General features: G+C 43.3%; 1 protein-coding gene across 1 annotated transcript in view; it reads left to right on the plus strand.

Moving 5' to 3' along the window:
• The window catches only part of LOC126195510 (protein lev-9-like), a 447516-nt gene that overhangs the window by 63294 nt on the left and 360188 nt on the right, over positions 1–24034 (plus strand). The gene's annotated exons all lie outside the window — the stretch shown is intronic.

The raw sequence follows: 24034 nt of genomic DNA on the forward strand, positions 1-24034 counted from the left end.
AAACAACCATAAGTATAGTGTTTTGCAGTTAATTTCCGTTTTTGGCTCTGTCGCGTGGAACTTCTTCCCAAAATCAAGGCCATTAGATTTCTTTCAGTGAGGAATGCCCTCTTATTATATCGTCTGTCCTTCATCCAAGAGCTTCAAAAATGTTCAGTTGTGTGTGAAATCTTATGGGACTTAACTGCTAAGGTCATCAGTCCCTAAGCTTACATACTACTTTACCTAAATTATCCTATGGACAAATACATACACACACACACACACACACACACACACACACACATGCCCGAGGGAGGACTCGAACCTCCGCCGGGACCAGCCGCACAGTCCATGACTGCAGCGCCTTAGACCGCTCGGCTAATCCCGCGCGGCATCCAATACTTTGGTATAACGATCGAACAACAGTCGGCGCCAGGTTTATCTTCAACTGTAAGCTAGACCAGTAGTGCCATAAGTGAATCACGTGTGTCTTGTATTATTATGGAACAATAACACAGACAATTTAGACGTGGGAATGACACTGTGCCACTTAATTTGAGGTCCATCGTGCCGTGCAAGTGGATACAAGGATAGAACTACTGTTATTGACTACTGTCCCTTAATGGGTAAGTTACATCAGGAGTGCCGATAAGTGACCCACAAGTGTTGTATACTGTTGTAAAATTATAACACAGACAATTTAGACATGGAAATCATATTTTGATATTTAAGTGTTCATTGCGCCTTGACCGAGCGAGGTGGCGCAGTGGTTAGCACACTGGACTCGCATTCGGGAGGACGACGGTTCAATCCCGCGTCCGGCCATCCTGATTTAGGTTTTCCGTGATTTCCCTAAATCGCTCCAGGAAAATGCCGGGATGGTTCCTTTGAAAGGGCACGGCCGACTTCCCTCCCTAATCCGATGAGACCGATGACCTCGCTGTTTTGTCTCTTTCCCCAAAACCAACCAACCAACCATTGCGCCTTGCACCAAGTGCGATAAAAATACCGAACGGCAGTCTTATCTGGGCCGCGCGGGTTAGAAGCGCCTTGTCACGGTCCGTGCGGCTCCACCCGTGCCAAAGTTCGAGTCCTCCCTCGGGCTGTCCTTAGCGTAAGTTAGTTTAAGTCAGATTAAGTAGTGTGTAGGCTTAGGGACTGATGATCTCAGCAGGTGGTCCCATAAGACCTTACCACAATCCAGATTTTCAGTCTTATCAGACACAGACATAAGTTTATGTCAGTGGGTATATAGGCACAGTGTAGCTAAGTTTAAAACCAGTGATTTCGTCATCCGTTTTATTCCACAACCATATCAAGTTAATAAGTCGTGCTAATTGCCAGTAAATTAGCCTATATCATAAATTTCCTCGCATTTACTTTTCACAAAACTGGTTTATATAACTGAAGATACACAATTTGCAGATGAGTTATGTTGTACTCAAGCCTAATGATTTTCAATTCGAGATTCGAATAAACCTAATAATTTTCGTGAAAGCTGCAACCTTGGACCACGTTTCCCAATTGTGAGTAACTGTGCAGTATTGTTATTACCATTCGTCCGACACTCAGCCATAAAAGGACCGGCTGCTTAACACAAGTCGCCGCCCTTCACAGAGATTCTTTCGGTACTCGCATCGATTGAGATGCAACAACATTGACATCACACATGAAGAGGACTGGTCTAGAGTGCAGGAAGGCATTATATCGAGTACTTTCGCATTTTTGTTATGCCTTTTGTACAATTTCTCGCCTACGTAGACGTACTCCCGGTCGACGTAAGAAAGAGCATAGTTGATTTCTGATACAAGTTTGAGGAAGAAATCAGCCAGAGAAAGCAGTCTCTTTTGAGCAAAAGGAGTTAAAAAAACCATCAGGAATTCGTTTTGAATTCTGGCATCGGAAACGGACCGCTCGCCAAACACGCCCCGTAAAGTTCTGCGGGAAAGTTTCCTCGCGGTAAAACTACGACGACGGAAGGCAGAAATAACAGCCGGCCTCGCTCTCATTTCCTATTCATCGCGGAGTTATTCCATTTCCATACGGAAACACAAGGCTAGGCGCGCTATCTCGACAAGTCGGCGAGATCTGAGAACAGGTGGCCAAAGTGGAGATGAGACAGCCGACACACTGGGAGCGGCTTCGTGTTTCCTACCTCTCCCCACCGCTCCGAGACACGTAACGCAAGAGAAGATTTTGTCGATCCTCTTTCGTTATTATTTGTAAAGACGGACAGATTCATGAAGCGTTCCGTATTTATCTATGCCTTCATGAAACGCAGCAAGTTATTTTACAGTATTTTAGAAGGATCTGTTGCATATCGGGCAGATATAAATTAAAGTTTTTGCTAATGCTTATTGACCCAAAACACTATCAGTCATAAGCTGCCGCGTTTACAAAAGACCATACCAAGGAATCCTATCAGCATATCTGGGTCAGAAGTACAGAGTGAGCTTCGGCAAGCGGACTGTTTTCAAACGAACGGTAGTAATCAGAATGAATTTTCAATCCGCAGCGGTCTGGGCGCTGTTTTGAAACTTTCTGGCAGATTAAAACTGTGCGCCATACAATCTGACAGGAAGTTTCAAATCAGCGCACCGTTCGCTGGAGAGTGAAATTTAGTTCTGGAAACAACCCACTACGCTAAGTCTGACCCACTCCTCGACAGTATCCTTTCGTAATTGATTATGTTACACAAGAACGTTTAAAGAGGCGATAGGATGGTAGGACGTCTGTAAGGCATCAGGAAATAACTTCTACGGTACTAAGAGGAGCTGTACTTGTCAAAGACTGCAGAGGAAGACAGAGACTGGAATACATCCAGAAAATAATTGAGGACATAGGTCGCATGTGCTGCTCTGAGATGAAGAGGTTGGTACAGGAGAATTCATCGCTGGCCACTCCAAACCAGTCAGAAGACTGATGAGCCAAAAACAAAATTGTGTAAATCAAACAGAAGATGTTAGTTAACCTTTGATTTTGTAGATATAAAAAAATTTTTAATAAATCGATACGCAACTGCTAGGTTTTGAAACGGTATGACGAACCTGGACACCAACTTAGGACTTTTTACTTTCGCAGGCAATTGCTCAAGAGACTGAGCTATCCAACGAAGACTCACAACCCACCCACACAGCTTCTCTTCCACACATATTACAAAGCTTGTGCGTACAAATTTGAACCATTATTACCTTACAGAAAATCAGAACGAACCATAATGCTTTCTAAACCGAAAACACGGTTTCTAGTACGTCAGGTCGCTGATGCCTTTGAAATACGTACGGCGTAATAACACCGCTTTTATTCAGTGGCACATAGACGCACCTAACACGGAAACTATCAACATAAAATAGAACAAAGTAATCCTATCCGCTCTCATTGGAGTGGAACCCAGGCGGCAAGGGCAGCTGCCAACTGTTTGTAGGCTTGTGTTTTTAGTATTTTGGAAGTCGAATGGTGGCTAGTAATTAACCGTTGAAAACTTCCATTTCCGAACCTGTTAAAAATTAGCGTAATACAGACTTTTAAATCATTATCTTGAAAGAAAAAACCTGACTACACTAGGTCTTTCCCTTTCCCTGGCAGCTAGGGGAGGCGGCGCCCCCATCCCCTCTTTTGCCAGCAGATATGGGCGCTCTTGCCAGGAAGGGGAGTGGTAGGGGGGGGGGACGAATTCGCAGAAATTGTATATAGTTTTTCTTGATCATATATATTATTTCTCAAGTCAGCATCCCTTTTTCTCAACACATACTAATCGCACAGGGATGAAAGAGGTATCGTTAGAATGGTTTCTTAACCAACTTCTGACATTGCATTCTGATTTTGCGATAAAACTCACTAATTGTGGAAAATTTTAACATGAAAGGACTTTTATTATTACAGGCAAACCGGCATCATGGATCCCCAGATTCATACCTGTATTTTACGAAGCTAACTTATTAATCACGAATAAGAGGCTCCCTTTTCGTATTATCTTATTACAAATACCACTTTAATTGTTTTAAAGTACTTATTACTTCATAATTTATACACAGAACTGTCACAGATAATAACCGTGACCACTGCGGGATTTCCCTATCTCTGTCCGTCGTACGTGCTGACATTTCTAAACGAATATACTTTCCGAAATAACATATTTGTCATTGTCGCATGGAATTGTGATTTACCTATTGCTAATATGGCCTAACGTGCTTACTGAAACTGGAAATGTTTGTTATATGTTATGTGGCCCTACAGAGAATCCCTAATCTCTTCCCCTCGCACAAGCCTGGACAAACTTTCAGAACGCAAAACACGTTTTTGGGCACATGGAAATATGCTTACAAGGATGAATCATAAGATCATGATCACTACTTCACGTTATTCGGTTCATTTTTAAAGATGTTCCCTCTTCATTCCCACAACTATCCCTAGCACAACGACTACATTCATTCCAAATACCATCATATAAAAGTGAAAAAGTTTCGCACGGATTCCCTGGCCTTTTATAAATACGAACTACAACAGCGGAAAATTTTCGAAACAGTGAAGTCTGAAAGCTATGTTGCAAAGTATTTTTCTTGTTTTTGAATAGATTAAGAAGAAACACGTGTATTTTTGGTTGGGGAGGGGAGAGAGGAGAGGGAAAGAGGGCAAGAGGGCAAGCTAAAGCCAAGCCACGCCCCTCCCCCCTCCCCGCGCTTCCCCGCATTACATGGACTCTCATACAAAGGGGAGAGTAACCTAAACTGCGCCATTTTTGAGATTTTATTTATTATGGCCTAAAGAGTAACTCACAAAATTATTTAAACAATGCCATCCTCAACAGCAGAATTCTGTTCTTGATATTTGATATACAGACTGAAAATTGTGAGAGAAATAAACACACTATACTTAATTTTTTAAACATCTGCAACTGGTGTATTTACTTCATGCATGTGATCATTTCTTTCATTCGCTGCTCCTCGCGCAACTCATTATACGATTCTTCTGTTTTCAGATTGTGTTTCTGTTGTGACTTCCTGGCAGAGTCTCCAAAACACTTTCTTTTCACGGTTGGATCTGCAGTTCTAGATATCCTCTTCTTTTCCTGTGCTTAGATTAAGAATATTATGATTATTATTTGCATGGGCTCCTCGTTAGCTCATAGTTCCCTTGGCAAAACCTTGAAGTTCTGCTTGGAGCTTTCATCATTTCCTCTGAATCTGATTATTTCTTGGATGGACACCTTCAGCCCGTTTTTTGTATGCCATGACTACATCTGCGCTGAATTTATGGGGCAATATGTTTCGCTGTGCATCGGGTCGAACGCAAGTTTTCTTACGACCGACAAGCTTAAACTGAACAATATTTGTTCAAATGTAAGAATAAACTCTACCAATTTGTTTCCAACTTCGTTGGAAAACACTTTACTGCGGCCTAAAATGTTTATATCACCGGTTGCGCTTCTGTGTTTATTTTCAGGACGTTTTTTAATTACTAGCTTGAGGACATTTTAAACGCGTGCACATTCATTTCACCCTTGATCCTCATTTAATACACTGTTATAGCCAAATGCGATACAGCTCTGCTCCAGTTTACATAAAGCTTTTCTGTGGCCATATTTTAATACAAAATAATAGTTCAATTAATAACTTAGGATAAAGAACGCATTAAAAAGTTACTACGTCACATCTAAAAATTACGTTGCACTAATAACACTAAGATCATTTTTAAAGTTCACTATACCAGCCAGTTTCTTGAATTGTACCTGTACAATATCGGAAACCTGTAACAGTACCTTATAGGCGACGTCGCCATTTTTCCCTTTCTCATTCTCTTACAAACGAACGGCAACGAATACAGATTCATCATTATCTGAAAACAGAATATTTCATATGTATTCACCCATACATAAAACATTATGCTGCCACTTTTCCTTATAACAGTAATTCTCTTCAGCATGCACACAAAAAGTTGCATGAAAACTGCAACGAAAACAATGCTGTCTTCAGACGATGTGTTCTTAAACCCCCCAGGGATGACAGCTGACAGTCTGGGTGCAAGAAGCATGTCCTGGTAGTTTACGCTGACCTCGTAAGATATGAATTTTATAGTACTGGTACGCGTTAGGAGCCCGTACAGTATAGTTAACTCTTCCCCCACGCGACGTCAGTGCGCGAACCACACTGCTATAGTCCCAGGCCGTGTGACAACTGGCGGGATACGTGTATCTCCAGAGATACTGGACTACTCGTGGGGCACAAAAACGGCGCCCTGCAGACGGACTTGAAGGCTGAAGCGAACAGAACCGCAGTACAGCAAAAAGCAGACCTCCTCGACAATCGGGGTGAAGCTATTGCAAGGAACACGAGGAGAGCGAACCGGATGGCTGTTGCGGTTGGCGGTTAAGCGACGTCGTCTCGAAAGGGTGGCGGCGAAGGGGTGGAGGGGAATTGGGGGGAGGGGGGGCGGAGCCCAAGGAGCGACAAAGTGCTCCGCAGCGTCACGGGACCTCTAGAAGCGCGGCGGCGGCGGCGGAGGCGGCGGGGGCGGTAGGTGCCTGCCTGCAGCTGACGGCGTATCCTCTAGGGCGGACCCGCCAGCAGAGCTATCGTACTGGTTACTGGCGCCAGTGGCGCATCGAGCGCCCCACCTCCCCGTTCAAACGGAGCACGCTTTACAGCGGGAAAAAGCAACGAAAAGAGATCTTACCTGCATCCACTCACACTGTGTTCAGATGTCACAACTGAGACACGACTACGGCTGCACCTTACTACTTGGCTTTCAGACAATGGAGACATTCTCTTATCGGTATGCACGCGACTGCATGAACAACTGGTATGTTCTAAAACGTCGTACATAAAAACGGGATTTTGAGGTGCTCGTACCTCGTGTTTTATTGGCGATAAAAAGGTAGGGTCAAGTGTTTTTGATAGCTCTTGCCCTGGGTACCATTTGTATACCCAGCAGAAGGATCGTCTTAGTGTCACTATCCTACAGGGTAAAAGTATGAATACTACACACTTCCTCCTGCTTCCGCAAGTGGAGAAAATTGGTTATCTCTTTTCACATTTGATTTATTGTACGGTGGGCTTTATGGGAGCATTAGTTCAGGGTCGGTTCCTCAGAAAACTCAATAAAAAGGTTTTTTAACTATATTTTCGCCGTCACCAGCAGACAAAAACCCAGCCGAGGATTCCAACACGACTATGCACAGCAAGTAGTTGAAGTTTTTACGATATATTCAGAAGATCCAAAACTCTCAAAACCTTGAAAATTTTCTTGATATTTGTACCCGTTTTCAAGATAGAAAGGTTCAAAGTTACCCTCCTTCTACATGTGAAATCCGGTTTAATGAGCAAAATTAGTTTTGCATCATTTCAATTTCACATAAGTAAACTACCTAAATTTTGCTGACCAACACATTTCTTTTCTTATGCTTCACACGCGCTTCTGCAGCAAGAAAAAAAGGGGAACCAGCGAAAAAATGATCCTATCGGAGCACACAAAATGTGAATATGTACCCGTTGAGCTCCCTCATTCTACATTCCTCAGTACCTTTAAAAAAATTTCTCAAAAATTTGGGCATGCGACCATATTCGTGCTTCTTTTACACTGAGAGAGAAGGAGGCAATGGCAGTGGCAAAGATATGGAAAAGTAATAAATACTGGAAGATAGGAGACAGTGGCTGTCGTATAGAAACAGCGAACGAGAGAATGGAAATGTGGGAGAAAGAGATGCGCAGATTGGCGGTGGATCATAGTTGACAGTGACAGAACAGTGCTAGGAAAAGTATCCAGGAGACATTCCCCCGAGAGGTGGGCGGGGGGGGGGGGGGGGGTAAAGAGAAACAGAAAGTAGAAACGGAAATGCCGTGTGGCTAGGGCCTCCCGTCGGGTAGACCGTTCGCCTGGTGCAAATCTTTCGAGTTGACGCCACTTCGGCGACTTGCTTGTCGATGGGGAAGAAATGACGATGATAAGGACAACACGACACCCAGACCGTGAGTGGAGAAAATCTCCGACCCAACCGGGAATCGAAGCCGGGCCATTACATATGACATTCCGTCGCGCTGACCACTCAGCTACGAGGGGCGGACGAAGTAAGTGAGAGCCAGTGACAATGAGAGACAGAGTATATAAGATTGACAACGAGAGAGAGAGAGATAGTGACAACGGAAAGAGACAGCAACGGTAGGATGGAAGGGATTAGCAGTAAGAGAGAGAAAGCGAGAGAGCGCCACGGTTAAGAGGAGACTGTACGAGTAGGACAGAACGAAGGGAGCTGTGGCTGTGACTCAGGAGACGTTGACAGAGACACACAATTTGGTAATGAGAGTGAGTTAGGCTGAGTGAGTGTGTGAGGAATGGCAGGTGGGAGTGGATGGGTACGAATGACTGACAACGATGGACTGGTGGGTGTGAGTGAGTTACAGTTAGGGGAGGTTGTGGGAGTCTGAAATGACTTGCATGTTAAAAAATGTGCCAATATGTTCGCATGCCACAATTTTCGGGAAAATTTGTAAAAGTGCTGAGGGAGGTAGAATGAGGAAGCTGGTACCCCACTTTTCAGTCAGGGTCTTTTAAGTAAGGAGGAAGAATTCGTATTTTTTGTGCTCCGACAGGAGCATTTCTCCTTCAGCAATTTTTCTTTTAATTTCTTTGCGACCAAATGAGGAATATGTTACGCAAGTGAGGAGTATGTTACACACTAGAGACTTAGGGCTAATAGAGCAATCACAAGTTTTTTTGACGTGCCTCATATCAAAGTGATGTCACTCGTAGGTGAATAGATCCCACAGAGTCACCAAACTGCTGGAATGTTAATCGCTAGATTTCACCCGTTGTATCAAATATTCTCAAACACACTGAGATGGCTAAAGTCATGGTATACCTTCAAATATCGTGTCGGACTTTCTTTTGCCCCGTGTAGTGCAGCAGGTCGACATCGCATGGAATCAACAATTCGTTGGAAGTCCCCTGCAGAGAGATTAGGCAGAGTGGCACCCGGCGAACGGTCTACCCGACGCGAGGCCCTAGTCACACGACCAATATATATGTATACTTCTTTATAATTTTCTATACCATCTATCTCCACCACACTCAGCTCCACCTAAGCCTCCGTTTGGCACATAGAATCTTTCATTATAAAACATTCCCACACTCTTTCGCCTCACATTCATAAAACAAATCATTTTGCCTTAAATCGTCGTCATCACCTTTATCGTTATCTTTCTTTATCTTAGAATTATACCTTTTATGTACGATCTGATTTGAAAATTTACCTATTTGATTCTCATCTATTACTAATTTCATTTCAAAATTCTGAAGCCTTTCTGCCGATTTATTAACACCTATCACATTTCCTTTTACTCGCATCCTTTTCATCGCCGGTTTATTTTGCCATCTCCGGACCTGAGATGCGACGAAACTTAGTTTCCCGATCTCCCATTACGCTGGTTCATTTCGCCAGGTGCCGGTCTTTCAAATCTAAGTTCTTGGTGTCGGTCCCTGTCACGAAATTATCCGTTCCCATTACCCCTTTGAAATTTACCATTGGATATGTTCCTGTTACCGTTTCCTTTATCAAAACTCTTGTTTGCGTTCCGTTGATAATTTCCCTGATGTCTTTCATAGTAGTTACTCGGACTGTAGTTATGATTTCCACTCTGAAAACTATTTGTCTGTTTACTTTGCGGTTTAAATTTTAACGCCTGTTCTTATTTTTCTACAAAGTCAAAAAATTCTCCTATTGAGTTGCTAGGACTGTGCACTAGATCCCGCTGCAAATTTTCCGGTAACCGCCTTTTCAATGTCGAAATTTCAATAAGTACTCTCAATGGACGTTTCGCATGCATTCATCTCGCAAGTTCAGATTTACAAAATTCTGTCAACGACCCGTTCCCGTATTTAAATGTTGGCCCGTTCGGAAACTTGTTTTGGAGTCGCGTTTGCTTCGCTTCACTCCAGAACTTGTTCAGGAAACTGCTTTCAAATATTTCGTAGGTATTGCACGTATCACTGCGTATATTTGCCCACGATTGCGGCTCGCCTTCCAAATGTCTTTTCACGAATTTTATCTTCGCCTCGTCGGACATTCCACTTATAAACCCATCACTGCATGCGGCTAGAAAATTTTATGGGTAATATTTCCCGTCGTCTGAAAAGCATTTGACCAATCCCGAGTTCATCCAAGGAACACTGATTACTGTAGAGGTTTGATATGCAGCTAAGGAATTCAGTTCCTTTTTATTTCATTGATTTGCTTTTTAACTTCACTATTTTCAGTTTTAATGCCAGATTATACATGTTCCTTTATTTTATCTACTTCTTTCTCCCCTTTACCTATTCGAACGGATAAGTTGCTAATAGCCTCTGTCGTGTCAGTCATTAGAGCATCTTGCCTACTCATACAATTTCTTGCGTTGCCTCCGAGATCTGCCTGCAACTTCTCCACCTTATCACTGAAATTTTTCTCCGCTTGGTCTATCTTAGAGTCAAGCATCCCAACTTCATCAGAAATGTTGCCCATTTCTTTCCGAATGGTTTTTAATTTTCTGTCTATCAATTCCCTAGTCCATTAGCCATTTTTCCTACTTCATCTTTTACAACCGGAGCTATTTCGGATTGAACTGAATCAATTTTTAAATTTACGTTACCCATATCGGTTTTATCAGAATCAATTTTGGATCCCAATTCTTTTATCGTTTGCATTAATTGCAACATCATGTCTCCACCAAATTCATCTCCCTTGCCTGATTTCGGACTATTTGCCCTACTAATTTCAGCACCGATCACGCTCTCCCGCTCCGACTTCGGGCTAAGCGGCTCGCTAGTATTTTCGGACCCACACAAACTGGCCGACTGCTTAATATTAGCGACGTCTATTATTGGCGACTGAGCTATAGAACCGTACAAATCTGGCTATCAGAGCAGGTACTGAGCTTTGTCGTGCTGGATCCTTGTGCCATTGTATCACTGCCAGTGTTGCAGTTGAAGCCGACGCTGAAGATCTCGTAGCCTCTGCTGTGGTACTGCGACCGCCGCTGCGCGATGAATTGCCGTTGAAGATGCCGCAGCTGGCTGGAACCACGTGCTTTCGATGTCGCCCCTTCTTCCGCGTTACGTATTTTCACTCCTAACCACTGCTAAAACTCCGTGCACACAACTATTGCAAAATTCGTAGTTCAGAGCCCCCACGCAAACTGCCTAAACTGCGGCAGATTTGGGACCTATATCACAGAACGTCGTTAACTATGAGAATACAATTGTAATTTCAAAACTATTAAAGAAACCTAATATTCAATACTGAACCGATATCATATTTAACTTTTGTGAGACGTTCTGCCTATCGAGGTGCAGATAATACTTTTGGAAACACTTTGCAGGATTCAAATCCAATTCTAAGTTTTGCAGAGTTCATATTCCACAACCAACACTTTCCAAAATCCAATCCTATTCCAATACTTTGCAAGATTCTTCTCTCTCAACTAACACATTCCAAGTTCCTATCCCGGACGATCCACCAATTGCGAGCAAACATCCCAAAAATGTTCAGGCCCACATGCGGTTTCCATTCGTCGAAATGTCTTGGCTCAAACTCGTCTAGGGGTTGAACCGAACGTGTCGCATTACACGCCGTAATTTAGACACTTGTGACTCTTTGGTTAAATTGCCTGGCTGATGGCGAATTTGCGAAATACAAAGTTAACATAACATATAAAAACAGTAGTAATAATACAGGGAACTAAATTAACAACCCATAAATGATGTAGGCTACACAGTTGCGATTTGATTAGAATAATGTTTATTCAGAAAGCAAACTAACTGCGAAAGCGGGTCGTATTTAGAGTTACTGTTACACTCGAGCGCATATCTATTTGATACAGTTCGATTATTCACAATCTCATCGAGAAACACAAGTCCAATACTCCGCCTCCTTAACTACACAAAAAGTTAGAGTTCACACCAGGCGCGCGGCTGCTCATCGCTCAGAGACTAAGTCCCGCGATACAGCACAATGCCAAATCTTCCAAGTCGTTTCACTTCCTAGCTGCCTGAAGACCGATCGTCCTCTTTCGCGTCTCCACGAGCACTGTCTCTGCTTGTCCGCGGCCGCGTTTTCCCGCGCTCCGAACATCTTCGCTCAACTGACTAGGGCAGTTCCCTTTCCTGAGACCGTCCAACTGATTGGCTGCATTGTATTGTACATTATTTTACATTTTAACTCATTTAAATAATCAAAGATTGACCACTTTCACGATCTAAATAAAGTAACAATAATATCCATTAGCTAATAAACGTTAAATTCTTTTACGCAAAACCAATATAATTTCCTTCTTAACTTTGAATGTCACGGCCAGTAGCCTTGCACCTACGTGCTTCCTGATAAATAAATGACGATCAAAAGTAGCTATTATGCACTAAAATTGACAATAAATATTCTATTACCTAATGATTCGATAAGGTGTCATGCTGTCTTGGTTGTTTTGTATGGAGGAAATGATGATCTGATGCTAAACTGAAAATACTGAAAATTTAAGTTTACTATTTCTTTTAAACAAATGAAGTTACAGAATTGATATTTACAACATTTGTCATCTCAATGATGGGCTTCTATATGGAACGTCGATCGTTAAGATCGACCAAAGCATTCAGATTTTAGTATTCAGGCCTTTGTCACAAAACTGGTTAATTTTACTTTAACTTTAAATCCTAAACTATTGTAGATATGATCAATACTCAAGTTTTATTGGGATCACCATGAAAATTTATGATGGGTGGTAGATTAAAATAACTGTGGCTTAATTCCCTGAATTACTACAGAATTAAATAGTTTCCATAAAAGTTTTCCTTTATGCCCGATCTTAGGTCCGCCATGTTTGGCTCTGAGCACTATGGGACTCAACTGCTGAGGTCATTAGTCCCCTAGAACTTAGAACTAGTTAAACCTAACTAACCTAAAGACATCACAAACATCCATGCCCGAGGCAGGATTCGAACCTGCGACCGTAGCGGTCTTGCGGTTCCAGACTGCAGCGCCTTTAACCGCACGGCCACTTCGGCCGCCGCCATGTTTAACACTGCTACGTCTCCTTGGCCACAAAAGCCTTCTACTGGGTTTCCCTATGGCGTAGGTTTACGTCGTCTGTCTCACTCGCACACTACAGCGCTTAGGCCTCGATGTACAATAGACGCCTGTGAGTTTCCCCATCTCGGGATGAATCTGCGCCCTTTGTGGCAAGCGGTCCTGGACGACCGAGTTCGTTTCACAATTCCTGTAGGCTGACTCTTCCGGCCATATATTTAAATAAGAGCGCAATGATCGTTGAGTCACAGGTGGGTGGAAAGTAGTGCAATCACTGAAGAGTAACAGGGAGGGAAAGGGGTACCAGATAATAAATCCTGATAACACAAAAAATACTGATTAGCTAGAAAAGGGATAATGAAACGGTCGCCAGCCCACAAGGGCAATCAATCTGCAGAATGTGGAGAAAGGTAATGGCAAAGAAATCCAAGCAAATAATCACTGACGTGGCAACAGAAGGTTGTTATGCTTTTCCGCAGCACAAGAGTTCACGAAATAATAAATGAATCAGAAAGGACTGATTTTGCAATTACTTATTCTGGAATATTAAATTTTGAATGTAAATTTGAATGAAGTTATTGGTTAAATAAATTAATGGCTAACTAAAATCTTATTTCGTATGAAGTACTTACTTTAAGAGAATGAAGTTAATGCTCAAAATTGCAAATTAGATAAACCTCTGTTATGCGACACAAAAATGAACAGTTACTGTGGCACAAACTTTAGACTGGAACCAGTCATTAGTAAGCAAACAAAACTGGCAGTAAACAGTTAATCAATTTTCGTATTTTTAAGACACTCGGTGTTTGCGTGGAAAGGATACGGCCCCTGCACGGTAATGATGTCTGATGACAGTGGCAACACAGGTGTCCTACGAATTTTAACTATTGCATTTTATTATTCAACTTAGTAATTCTTTGTGAAAGAAACGTCACGGTGTAATGTCTCTACAATGTTAATTATATTTTTTCACGTAAGTCTTACGATGTTGTAGCTGTGCGGACGACGATGAATGTAGGCGACGACAATGCTGAGCTTTAGGCAATAGCTAGAACTGCAGCTTCCTTCGCCTGTCCACTCCTACCGTGCTCTCAATACTCGCGGATTAACGAATCAGGCGCGGCTACACTGGCGCGAGCGTAGTTGCACACCGCGTCTGCGGGAGCAGCCAACAAACACTTCCGCACTCTCTCGTGACTCAAGCTGCTCTGGTTTCTCTCAGCTCCCAGCGCGACAGAGGCTCTCCGTAGGCAAAGATGAGCAACGGCACACCAAATTCCAATTCGTCTTTACTGTTGATACATTAAAAATAAACTGTACCTTGGCTATTACCCAGCAATTTAAAATATGTACAGTATAACTAAAATCAATTACACTGAAGCGCCAAAGAGACAGGTATATGCATGCGTATTTAAATACACAGATATGTAAACAGGCAGAATACCGCGCTGCGGTCGACAACGCCTATGTAAGATAACATTTGTCAAATGGTTCAAATGGCTCTAAGCACTATGGGACTCAACATCTGAGGTCATGAGTCCCCCAGACATAGAACTACATAAAGCTAACTGACCTAAGGACATCACACACATCTATGCCCGAGGCAGGATTCGAACCTGCGACCGTAGCGTTCGCGCGGTTCCGGACTGAAGCGCCTAGAACAGCTCGGTCACAGCGGCCGGCCAACAATTGTCTGACGCAGTTGTTAGGTCGGTTACTGCTGCTACAATGGCATGTTATCAAGACTTAAGTGAGTCTGAACGAGGTTTTATAGTCGGCGCACGAGCGATGGGGCACAGCGTCTCCGAGGTAGCGATGGGGATTTTGCTGTACGACGATTTCACGACTGTGCCGCGAATATCAGTAATCCGGTAAACTATCAAATCTCCGACATCGCTGCGGCCGGAAAAAGATCCTGCAAGGAAAGGCCCAACGGCGACTGCAGAGATCGTTCAACGTGACAGAAGTGCAACCCTTCCGCAAATTGCTCCAGATTTCAATGCAGGGCCATCAGGAAGTGTCAGGTTGAGAACCATTCAACGAAATATCATCGATATGTGCTTTCGGAGCAGAAGGCTCACTCGCGTACCCTTGATGACTGCACGACACAAAGCTTTACACCTCGCCTGGGCCAGTCAGTACCGACATTGGGCTGTTGATCAAAGGAAATATGTTGCCTGTTCGGGCGAGTCTCCTTGAAAATTACACTGAAGAAGCAAAGAAACTGGTACGCCTGCCTCATATCGTGTAGGGGCCCCGCGATCTCGCAGAAGTGCCGTATCACGACGTGGTATGGTCTCTACTAGTGTCGGAAGTAATGCTGGAGGGAACTGACACCGTGAATCCCGCAGGGCTATCCATAAATCCTCAAGAGTATGAGAGGGTGGAGATCTCTTCTGAACAGTTAGTTGCAAGGCATCCCAGATATGATCAATAATGTTCATCTCTGGGGAGTTTGGTGCCCAACGAGAGTGTTTAAACTCAGAAGAGTGTCCCTGGAGCCACTCTATAGCAATTCTGAACGTATAGGGCGACGCATTGTCCTGCAGGAATTGCCCAAGTCCATCGGAATGCACAATGGACATGAATAGATGCAGATGATCAGACAGGATGCTTATGCACGTGTCACCTAGACGTATCGTGAGTGCCATATCAGTCCATTTACACAGGCTCCACACCATTACAGAGCCTCCTCCAGCTTGAACAGTCCCCTGCTGACATGAAGGGCCCAATAGTGCTCGACTGTTGAATTCGTGTGACGCGCTTCTGCTCGGGAGCGCCGGCCGAAGTGGCCGTGCGGTTAAAGGCGCTGCAGTCTGGAACCGCAAGACCGCTACGGTCGCAGGTTCGAATCCTGCCTCGGGCATGGATGTTTGTGATGTCCTTAGGTTAGTTAGGTTTAACTAGTTCTAAGTTCCAGGGGACTAATGACCTCAGCAGTTGAGTCCCATAGTGCTCAGAGCCATTTGAACCATTTTTTTGCTCGGGAGCCCGTGGGAACGAAACCTCACATAGTCGGTAGCGAGCCAGAGCAACACTGTTAAGTGTATATACATTCAGAAATAAATACACTATTACATCCTTTACATATTACTGTAATTTCTGTTCAGATGTGTGTGAAATTTTATGGGACTTAACTACTAAGGTCATCAGTCCCTAAGCTTACACACTACTTAACCTAAATTATCCTAAGGACAAACACACACACCCATGCCCGAGGCAGGACTCGAACCTCCGCCGGGACCAGCCGGTAATTTCTGTAATGAAGCCTACAGATTCAGAATCAGAAGTACAGTACAAGTTATCAACGGATATTAAACGGCGAAAAATTTTGGATGGTGTAGATGGTATTTTATCTGCATTACACTGTGATGTCAAATTCCTGAAGATATCTTTCAGATTCAGGCACCGAGTTCACATTAAAATATTCCTGGCTATTATGCCGTGGTCGAATAAATTTTTTGCAGAAGCCCAATGTATCCCCCTCATCTGTAGAGGACATCTTAGAGGAGAACTGTAGCTTCTATGAAAGTCCTGTTCATATCCTGGCTCGCTACCGACTATGTGAGGTTTCATTCCCACGGGCTCCCACGCAGAAGCGCAACGTCACAAGTATTCAACAGTCGAGCACTATTGGCCGATGTCGACTCTTGTCATCTGGAATATTGGTACGCTTATTTTTCAGCACCGGCATACAGAGACCATCCTGCTTCCGATGTGTTCAGTATTTTGTCTCACTTCTCTGAGTACCCCGTCATAGTGTTCGTTCGAGGCAGCGAGGACTAGAAAATCGAATCTGATTTTCTCCTGCCTGCAAAGTGTCTTGCATAACAGCTTGCCTATTTGTTACTCTACCTTTTGCAGTTCTTTCTATGTTGTTCTATTGAAAACATTAACTAGAAATACGCTCCAAAACTGCATGAAAAATTCGACGGAGTGCGCTACACAGGGTGCGTCAGGAGGAAATGTACGTGGTTTGAGGGGTGATAGCATTGGTAATTCTGAACGGAAACCTGCATGTGGACATACCCCGTTCCGAACCGTTTCCGAGATAGAACACCTTTAATGTCTGTTCTGTGCGTTTTTCTTGAATAACTCGAACACGCAGCATATATCGTTAAAAACATGTCACAGTAAAAGATTAAACTACATTCAATTTCCTACAAAAAGAGTCCTATTCATTTTTTGTCTAGAGTTAATAGTTTGCATGAAGATAGCGACATAATACTGAAACTCTCAAGCGATGTGTATCCACTGTAGATTGGTGTTATTTGTAGGGCAATATGAAGTAGTTTCCCGGCTTGATAGACCACAAGTGACGTATCTAAATTTCCTCTAGACTACTGTGGTACATGTAAACAGTTACAATATTCTGATTGTTACTGAAAATAAATAACAATGCACACTAAACGTGTTCTACCTCGGACAGCATTTCTAATAGGGAATACGTCCATATGAAGTTTTTTTTTTTCAGAATCACGAATACTCTCATTACTGGATTCATGTGTTTTTTTCTCCTGACTCATCTTCTATATTTCATTGGACTCAGAGCTATTAAAAATATGTATTGAATGTGTGGCAGAATGACATATGACGTCGGTATCAGGAGATACATATCATTCATTCCAGAAATTATGATGTTCCAAAGCACAGTGGGTCGGAATGTTAAAATCGTGGCCGAAACTGAAAAATAACAGTTTCTGCTTATGAAATTTAATATAGAATATTGGCTATATTAATATATCAACAATTAAACACCATTCAAATAAAGAGTCGCCATCTTCATACGAGTGCTGTATTTCAGGCAAACTTATGGCTCTGTAAAGTGCGATGTTATAGTTTCTGCTTATAAAATTTAATATAGAATATTGGCTATATTAATATATCAACAATTAAACACCATTCAAATAAAGAGTCGCCATCTTCATACGAGTGCTGTATTTCAGGCAAACTTGGAGCTCTGTAAAGTGCTATGTTATAGACTACCCGGCCGAAGAAAGTGGCGCATCTTTAACGTTTTTTGTTTCTATGTACTGGTATCATAAAGTTTCGAAATAGAGGCTCCTGTAAGACTGTGCACTTAAACAGAAATCTGTAATTGTTTGTTCACATATAGGTGACTTGTTTTATTCTTTCATATCGAAAAATGAATGATAGTGCCTGAAGGACAAATAAAAGTGAGAGATAAGTTACACATTCCACAACATTTGTCAATTTTCAGAACTGCCCGATGAAAAAAAAATCTGTCAGTGATTCAGACATTTACTTGAGAGAAAACACTGCATTATTTTCGCAACTTACTTGGCTGTATATAAAACAAAGTGAGCGTGCTGTTCTCTGGTGATAATCTCACCTTTTCAGAACTGAAAGTTGAAGAAATATTTCTGCTCTTACTGGATCAAAATTTGGAACAAATTTTGTTATTTAAACGAAGTGAGATTGTAGGAATGAGTGACCTAGATCTTATAACTGTGATCAGCAACATACTCATGTGTTCGTTCCAAAAATTTGCCTCCTACGTACAATATTTTTCAGCTATTATATAAAATTAATGATGTTTTTTTGGTTATTTTGTTCTTGTATTGACTATCTAATAGTTTTTGACGTGAGCAATACTCTTTTTTCTGCAGTAATTTCGTAATTTCTTGGATTTTTTTACATCATAAGCAACCCGTTGTTTTGACTTTTCTAATTTGGCATATCAAATTCGCGATTAGGTTGGTCAGATTACACTAGGCACCAATGTTCATGCCGGACGGGGTGGCTGAGCGGTTCTAGGCGTTACATTCTGGAACCGCGCGACCGCTACGGTCGCAGGTTCGAATCCTGCCTCGGGCATGGATGTGTGTGATGTCCTTAGGTTAGTTAGGTTTAAGTAGTTCTAAGTTCTAGGGGACTGATGACCTCAGAAGTTAAGTCCCATAGTGCTCAGAGCCATTTGAACCATTTGAACCAATGTTTATCAGAATGAACGTATTTCTCGCCGATTTCTTACTCCATATTGGATTTGTAATTTGAATTTTTCAATTTTGAAACATATTCTTTATAAGTAAGACCAAAAACCTCATAGTATCTGTCTCCGTCCACACTGGGAGAGATTTTGAATTTAGCTCAGGTTTTCGCAATTCTGGCCCATTGTGCTACGGAAGCTGTAGTAGTTTCACCGAGAGAAGAGGGCCGCACGGTCCTAAGTTCGCTACCAGTTTCAGACAGTCGTTCGCACTTGCTGACAGGGTGGGGATGACTGCGGTACTCAGAGCTCTTCCCTCACACATCTGCTCCTGCAGTAAGCGCCAACAGCTGGCCCTGACACGCCACTTACAGTCGAGTGAACGGGTAGCGCCTGCAGGCAAGTAGTTCCTAGAAAAGCAGAGACCGCTGTGTTCGTCGAAGGGAACAGAGCTTCACCTACTTGGAACTACTCGGAACAGTTCGCGCCACTCACCAACTTCCAGCAGCGTCCAGTAGTTCAAGAGCAGTTTGGAGAACTCAGCTATTGCTCAATGACAGACATTTCAAACAACGTTCGCAATGGATATAAATTTGCTTGGAAGAATGGGCACATAAATAAGAACAACGAACCCAGCTGTGGTGACTATATGGACTTCACGCGCATAAAAACCTCCGAAAAACAAAGCTGTTCCTACAGATTGTAACTCATGTGTTGTTCGCGTTTGCGTAGGGAGTATGAAAAATATCACAACCTTTATAATATAGGGTGATGTTTTCCGTCGTTTACAAACTGTAGGGTTTGATCGATAACAGAATACGGGACAAAAAAGGTCTAATGAACTCATATGGTTTCCATGCTAGAGACCATTTATTCAGTCATACATCGTTACAGGGGCTGCCGTCTAATACGTGCTGTACCATGCAGCCACAGTTGGATTATGTGCTGAAAACGGTTTCCATGTGCCTCAACGCAAGCATGTACGCTCCGTAGCATGGTCTCTCCCGCATGGTCACATCGGCCAGGCTGCATCCGAACAGAGTCAAAGGCAGCATGAATACGCTGCTCCAGTGTCTCCACATCTGGAATGGGCTCTGCATACACGATACTTTTGAGATGGCCCCGTAACCAGAAATCACACTGGTTGAGATGCGGTGAATGAACAGGCCATGCAACTGGAGTCCCTCGTCCGATCCATCGACCAGTTAGGAAACGATTGAGATGCGACCGGTCGTTAACAGCGAAGTGGTCTGGAGCACCATCATAACCCTTCGAATTATCAATGGAACTTTTCCAGCAGGGGAGGCAAAGTCACGCGCAAGATACGCCGATAGTTATGACCTGTTAGGCGACGTAGAGCGAAGACTGGTCCCAAAATATGCTCGCCAATTATCCCGGCCCACACATTAAAAAAAAGTGGTTCAAATGGCTCTGAGCACTATGGGACTTAACATCTGTGGTCATCAGTCCCCTAGAACTTAGAACTACTTAAACCTAACTAACCTAAGGACATCATACACATCCATGCCCGAGGCAGGATTCGACCCTGCGACCGTAGTGGTCACGCGGTTCCAGACTGAAGCGCCTAGAACCGCACGGCCACACCGGCCGGCCCACACATTCAGGCTACACAGATGCTGATGATTCGCTCTCAGCATACCGTGGGGGTTCTGCATACTATCTCATAGGTGCCCATTATGATTGTTGAAGATACCACTCCGCTATCAGGTGGTCTCATCTGTGAATGGAATGGATGACACAAATCCTGGAATCGTGGTTGCCTGGTGAAGAAAACAGTGACAAAACTTCTTCCGATGTGGAAAGTCTGTCGCTAGCAAGCCGTGCACACGTCGTAAGTGTTACTACCCCTATCAGCTTTCATGGATAATGTTCCACACGGTCGTCTGGCCGGCCAGCTGCCTAGTACTGGGACGGCGGTCGCCTTCCACAGTGTCAATCACATTTTCCTCCACGTCTGAAGTCCGATCATTCCGGGTACGCTCTTCATGATTTCCTGCTTCCTGAAACAACCCTGTCTCAGACAAACGGCGAAACACTGTTGCAAACATTGAATGCTATGGTTTTTATTGGCGGGGATAGGTCTCCTCATAAAATCTTGCTATCCGCCGCCCGTTGCCATTTGCCTTTCCGTAAGTAAACATCACGTCGGCAACCTCTTGATTCGAATGCGGACAACCGTGTATTACATCCAGTACAAGGTCAGTCAGCAAGAGAAGTGAATCGGACACATTACCAATTACTATGGCAGGAGAGGGCTAGGACATGGCGTATGAGGAATAGTACCACCCTCTAGGAGGAAATCATGCATACTGTAACTATGGCTAAATAGTACAGCCCGTATTAGACCCCAGTATCAGTAACAAACTATGATCGAATATATGGTCTCTAGGATGGAAACCATGCATTTCCAGACATAAGTTCATTAGATGTTTGTTGTTCCGTATCCTCTCAACGATCAGTACCCAGAGTGAAAAAAAATCACCTGTATACTGCTATGAAGGGGAATGATTGGACAAAACAACTAATAATTTGTACAGTACAAAAATTTTTATCGAACCAGTCAGTTTTATAGGAACTGTGTTGTAGATTACCAAGGAAAACAGTAGAAAATTACATTAAATGTTCTCTGAGTCACATTACAGTGATTTATATGCTGTGCACTAGCGATAACGAAGAGGAACGCTGACTTTTCATGTTGGTCGATTCACTACAGTCGAAGTAAAATTACTTGATAGTTGACAGTTGACGGGTTGGAACTGGTTTCCTCCAACCAAAGCGTTCAAAGGCACGCCGGAAGCGTTGGCCTTTGCCAAACTGCCACACTAATGGTCAGTTCACCTTGTCCAGCTGTCTTTCTTGCTGTGTTTGGATTCCGAATTCTGGGTCTGGCCCTTTATTTTCGTATTTCATCACACATGATAACCACACCACAACAACACACACACACACACACACACACACACACACACACACATACACACACACACACACACACAACGACGCTGATGAAATAGACACCTGCCATAGACAGCACTAACTAAACACTACTGGATCCTTCCGCACCAAACGCGGCTAGACGCAATTCAACATCACACATTCGGCTACCATAGTCACAGATATGGACTTACATTAGATAACCGACATATGACACTGCGTGAAGCCAAGGTTTTGAAGGCTGAAATTCATTGGTGCTACTGGAACATCAGACTCATAAATGCAACAGCTCCTGGCATAGTAATGTCATAGCGCAGTGGTTAGCACATTAACGTTTTATTTAAAAGTTCGTAGGTTCGAAACCTGAGAAACACAGCGACTTTTTTTAAGTTTCTAAATCTAATTAAGGCACTTTCATTATTACTTTTATTCAATTAATGGACTCAAATGTAATTTTTTAAACTTCTAATACTTCTCTGCATCATTTTCATCATCGTATTGACTTTCTTATTTGCCTTTATTTTTCTTTCCATAATTCTCCTTTCATTTGGAAACTTGCAGCCGGTCGCTGTGGCCGAGCGATTCTAGGCGCTTCAGTCTGGAACCGCGATACCACTACGGTCGCAGGTTCGAATCCTGCATCGGGCATGGATGTGTGTGATGTCCTTAGGATGGTTAGGTTTAAGTAGTTCTAAGTTATAGGGGATTGATGACCTCAGAAGTTAAGTCCCATAGTGCTCAGAGCCATTTTTTGAATCTGCCAGTCTCGCCTATAATTAGTGCCAACCATGGATGATCATCGGTTGGTAAAGCGGCAGTTACTGTCTTGAGTTTACTCGTAGAGGATAGCTTTAATCGGCGTGAAGAAAGCGCTCGTGATTTTTAGTGCTACCGCAGTTTTCTCGGATACATTGCACATCACGAGGTTGTGGCTAGGTCGGGATACGAGTTTAAATTCAGGGCTACAAAACTCATCATCTGCCGCATTTCAGTCATTGGTCACCCAAAATCAGCTGTAGAGAGAACATCTCACATTTCCGCCATACATGACGATCGCATGTTACAACATTGCTCCGCGTTACACATTAGCAACATTTGTGTAGTGACCCTCCCAGGTACACAGACTATAGGACCCCACCGTGTTTGTGTATCACCTATATCCGAGCGGTAGCCGACAGCAAGTGACAGAAGTCAACTATAAAGTAATTTTAATCGGGCTATAGTAGACTTTACCTGACGCGAATGGTCTCACTTGGATACAAGTGTCTGCTGTTCGAAGACTGGTTTGATGCAGGTCTCATGCTATTCTATCCTCTCAGAGCCTCTTCATCTCCGAATAACTACTGCATTCATCTCTGTGTCTCCCTCTACGATTTTATCTTTCACGCTTCCCTCCAATACTGAACTGGTTGTTCAAAAATGTTCAAATGTGTGTGAAACCTTATGGGACTTTACTGCTAAGGTCATCAGTCCCTGATCTTACACAATACTTAGCCTAAATTATAGCAAGGACAAACACACACACCCATGCCGGATGGAGGACTCGAACCTCCGCCGGGACCAGCCGTACAGTCCACGACTGCAGCGCCTAGACCGCTCGCCTAATCCCGCGCGGCAACTGGTTTGTTCCTTGATGTCTAGCAAGGGAACCTCCCCATCGCAGCCCCCTCAGATTTAGTTATAAGTTGGCACAGTGGAAAGGCCTTGAGAAACTGAACACAGATCAATCGAGAAAACAGGAAGTAGTTGTGTGGAACAATGAAAAAAATATGCAAAATATACAAACTGAGTAGTCCATGTGCAAGATAGGCACATCAAGGAGAGTGTGAACTCAGGAGCGCCGTGGTCCCGTGGTTAGCGTGAGCAGCTGCGGAATGAGAGGTCCTTGGTTCAAGTCTTCCATCGAGTGAAAAGTTTAATTTTCGTAAAGTTATGATCTGTCCGTTCGTTCATTGACGTCTCTGTGTTCAGTTTTTCAAGCCTATCCACTGTGCCAACTTATAACTAAATCTGAGGATGGTGCGATGGGAAGGTTCCCTTGTAAGAATGTGTCCTGTGTGTGTTGAAGGTTCTTGCCGTTTGTGGCTCAGATGCAGCAA

This window comes from Schistocerca nitens, chromosome 7 (genome assembly GCF_023898315.1).
Source record: "Schistocerca nitens isolate TAMUIC-IGC-003100 chromosome 7, iqSchNite1.1, whole genome shotgun sequence".
In the NCBI taxonomy this organism is placed as follows: domain Eukaryota; kingdom Metazoa; phylum Arthropoda; class Insecta; order Orthoptera; family Acrididae; genus Schistocerca; species Schistocerca nitens.